The sequence below is a fragment of the Saccopteryx bilineata genome, unplaced genomic scaffold, assembly GCF_036850765.1.
Source record: "Saccopteryx bilineata isolate mSacBil1 unplaced genomic scaffold, mSacBil1_pri_phased_curated manual_scaffold_49, whole genome shotgun sequence".
Classification (NCBI taxonomy): domain Eukaryota; kingdom Metazoa; phylum Chordata; class Mammalia; order Chiroptera; family Emballonuridae; genus Saccopteryx; species Saccopteryx bilineata.
In genome coordinates, this window is record NW_027095475.1 from 139,039 (window position 1) to 143,763 (window position 4,725).

Below are 4,725 nucleotides of genomic sequence, written 5' to 3' on the forward strand. Positions count from 1 at the left end.
CTAAATCACAACAAATTTATCAACTAGAAACAGAAAAATTTATCCTCGGAGCATTCCGGAGTTCCACACAAACTGATAGCAAAAGGACTGTTATCACTTGAATCTGAGAGACGAGGGTGTGGAGGAATCAACCACAGGGACGATCTTTGAAACCGCAAGGAAGTCCGCCTGTGGTGAGTCAGCCCATATACTTGGGAACAGCGAGCCGCCGCGAGCGGCCGCGAGCCCCCGGGAGCCGCCGCCGCGAGCGAGCGGCCGCCGTGAACCGCCACCGCGAGCGGCCGCCACGAGCAGCCACCGCGAGCTGCCGTGAGCAGCCGCGCGCGTGCCTGGTCCGGTTGAGCACTGCTGACGTTCCCAGCGGCCCGCACACTGCAAGTGGCGGTCGCCGGCCACCGGTGCCCGGAGCGCCCCATTCGCGTGCGTGCCTTGGGCATTCCACGTGCCCAGGGCGCCCTGCTGGCCCGCACACCCAGGGGGCTCCATTATCCTGCGCCTGGTGCGGTCCAGCCGCCAGCGGTGGGGCGAGCGGGAGAGGCTTGGGAGATTCTCTCCGTGGGCGGGGCACCTCACCCAGCCATTCAAGCTAACAATCAAGCGTTGGGGGAGGGGCGCGTGCAGGCAGCCTAAAATACCTTCGGAAGCACAGCTGCGACCCAATCACTGAAATTAGCTTAACCCATAATATCTGCGCACCCTCGGTTGTAATTGATAAGATCTCTCTCAGTTCAGCGATCCAAGACAAGAGGCGTGATATTTTTTAGTGCCTCTCGCTAAAGGGGCGGGGGAAACTTCTGATTGATAGAGCCTCCATATTCAGGGATAAACGCTAACAAGAAGGACTTGGCAGATAATAAGGTCTATACTACACTAGTCGTAAGCAGAGACTAGTGCCTCTTCTTCCCTGCAAAAACAGGCTACAAAGTGTGGAAAGCCTGGGTTGAGAGGTCCAACTAAATGATAGGCGCTGAACAGTCACCTTGACAACAATTGACTCCCACCCCCGCCTGATTACACTGGAGGCCCTGACTGTCAGAGCCTTTCCCAAAGCCTTGCACTGAGTGGGGATAGAGTGGGGATTTCCCAGCTCTTTGAGCCTCTTACTCCCCAGGCAGAAGCAGTTGCAGCCTTATAGCTGGATCACCAGGCTGCTAATTCAGAAAGGGGGGACTAGGAGAGAGAATCCAGGAAAGCAAACTCTCTCATCGTTGGACCCTGCAAACGCCAACAAGCCTTTACTTCCAGCAAGACTAAAGCCAATTATATGACATTGCCATAGAATCCCATCAACTGCAAATCCCTACCTAAGAGTGACACAGGGGCAGAGCCTGGGGTACAGAGTCACCGACCAGGAAGAGGGAGAGAAAAGAAAAAGGAAGAAGTTAACCTCTCAAAATCAAGAAAAACCCACAGACTTTACAACTTGATCCACTAATTTTTTTTGTTGTTGTTGTTGTTGTTTGTTTCTTCTATCTTATTGCCTTTATTTCCTCCACCTCGGTCCTTCTATTCTCTGCCCATCTTATGCTTCCCCTTTCTTGAACTACACTACCCATGAGTGTTGCATTTTATTTTTCTTCTTCAACCTCACCCTCCTTTAAGGTTATACTCCAAAACACTTAACTCTCACTCTCTCCTCTTTTGTTTTGTTTTTTTTGTCTTGCTTTATTTTGTTTTTTTCTCTTCCTATTTTATTTCTTCCTTCGTTTTTCTCTTTTTCTTATTTTTTCCTTTCTATTCGTTTTTTCTTTTCTCATTTTACTTTCCTCCTATATAATCCTCAATCACGAACAAATTAGTTAATTTGGGACTCAAGGCTTTTTTTTGGCTTTATTTCTCTTTTTTGCTTTTGTTTTTATTTTTTTTCTTGTTTGTTTATTTTTGTGGCATTTTGGGTCCTCCCAACCCAAGGTCTCCATTGTATTTAGTCTTCGCTCCACTTAATACAACAGATTTTTACTTATTATTTTTATTTTTTCTTCTTTATTATTCTTTTTTGGTCCTTTTTTCTGGTTCCCTCTTATCCCTCCCATTATATCTCTTAGTTGACCATCACTTACAAGCAAATCATCTTATGCTTGTCTAAGATTTTCTTCCCTTTTTTTTTTTTTTTTTTTTGCATTTAGTAGGTCCCTACTCCCTTTTTTTGCCCCTTGAACTCTTCACCCCAAATCAGGCCCTCCATTATAGGCACGATACTTCCCTGAGGAGGGGAGAGGAGGGAAAGAGAAGAGAGAAAAAAAGGGGGAAATAATAAATTATTACTGTTTTCTTTTTGTGGGTGTTTTACCTTTTTTTTTTTTTTTTCTTTTTACTCTTTATTAATTCTAATTAGTGCTATCAATAAGACCACCCTCAGATGCCGATAAGAAAGAGGAAATCGAATATTATGGATACAAAAGAAAGAGAGGTAACACAAATAGATGTGGAAAAATCTATGGAGAAAAGACTTAACATATTGGAAGCCTTGGAGCTAAATGACAGAGAATTTAAAATAGAAATCTTAAAAATACTCAGAGATATACAAGAAAACACAGAAAGGCAATATAAGGAGATCAGAAAACAACTCAATGAACACAAAGAATATATTACCAAGGAAATTGAAACTATAAAAACAAATCAAACAGAAATGAAAAACTCAATTCACGAGCTGAAAAACGAGGTAACAAGCTTAGCTAACAGAACAGGCCCAGATTGAAGATAGGATTAGTGAAATAGAAGACAAACAACTTGAGGCACAACAGAGAGAAGAAGAAAGAGACTCAAAAATAATAAAAAACGAGAAAGCCCTACAGGAATTGTCTGACTCCATCAGAAAGAATAACATAATAATAGGTATATCAGAGGCAGAAGAGAAAGAAAATGGAATGGAGAATATACTCAAACAAATAATAGACGAGAACTTCCCAAGCCTGTGGAAGGAACTAAAGCCTCAAATTCAAGAAGCAAACAGAACACCAAGTTTTCTTAACCCCAACAAACCCACTCCAAGGCACATCATAATAAAGATGACACAAACCAATGACAAAGAAAAAATTCTCAAGGCAGCCAGGGAAAAGAAGAGTACAACATATAAAGGAAGGCCTATTAGATTATCATCAGATTTCTCAGCAGAAACTCTACAAGCTAGAAGAGAGTGGACCCCAATATTTAAAGCCCTGAAAGAGAGGAACTTTCAGCCAAGAATACTATACCCATCAAAGCTATCCTTCAAGTATGAAGGAGATATAAAAACATTCACAAATACAGAAAAGATGAGAGAATTTATCAACAGAAAGCCCCCACTCCAGGAAATACTAAGGGGGGTTTTCCAACCAGATTCAAAGAACAAAAGAAAACAACACCACAAGTAACAGCTCCACCAAGAACACAATAAAACCAAACTTAAACTGTGACAACAAAGGAAAAAAAGGGTGGAGAGGATGGAGATTAACAGTAGCAAAGGATGATGAAGTGCAGAAATACTTATAAGATAGGGTACTACAATGAATATGGTAGGTACCCTTTTCATTACTTAATGGTAACCACCCTTAAAAAAACCACCACAAAAACACTCGACTTAAAAAAGGTAGCAACAGAGGAAAGAAGTATGGAACACAAACAAACAAAAACAAATGATAGAAAAACAAAAGAGAAGAATCAAACTAGATACAAAACTAACAGAAAGCAATTTATAAAATGTCAGTAGGGAACCCACAAGTGTCAATAATTACACTAAATGTAAATGGATTAAACTTACCAATAAAAAGACACAGAGTAGCAGAATGGATTAAAAAAGAAAATCCAACTATATGCTGCCTACAAGAAACACATCTAAGCAACAAGGATAAAAACAAATTCAAAGTGAAAGGCTGGAAAACAATACTCCAAGCAAACAACACCCAAAAAAAAGCAGGCGTAGCAATACTCATATCTAATAATGCTGACTACAAGACAGAAAAAGTACTCAGAGACAAAAATGGTCATTTCATAATGATTAAGGGGAAGTTGAATCAAGAAGACATAACAATCCTTAATATATATGCACCAAACCAAGGAGCACCAAAATATATAAGACAGCTACTTATTGACCTTAAAACAAAAACTAACAAAAATACAATCATACTTGGAGACCTCAATACACCGCTGACGGCTCTAGATCGGTCATCCAAACAGAGAATCAATAAAGATATAGTGGCCTTAAACGAAATACTAGAACACCTGGATATGATAGACATCTACAGGACACTTCATCCCAAAGCGACAGAGTATACATTTTTCTCTAGTGTACATGGAACATTCTCAAGAATTGACCATATGTTGGGCCACAAAGACAATATCAGCAAATTTAGAAAAATTGAAATTGTACCAAGCATATTTTCTGATCATAAAGCCTTGAAACTAGAATTCAACTGCAAAAAAGAGGGGGAAAAACCCACAAAAATGTGGAAACTAAACAAAACACTTCTAAAAAATGAATGGATCAAAGAAGAAATAAGCGCAGAAATCAAAAGATATATACAGACAAATGAAAATGAAAATACGACATATCAGAATCTCTGGGATGCAGCAAAAGCAGTAATAAGAGGAAAGTTCATATCACTTCAGGCCTATATGAACAAACAAGAGAGAGCCGAAGTAAACCACTTAACTTCACACCTTAAGGAACTAGAAAAAGAAGAACAAAGACAACCCAAAACCAGCCGAAGAAAGGAGATAATAAAAATCAGAGCAGAAATAAATGAA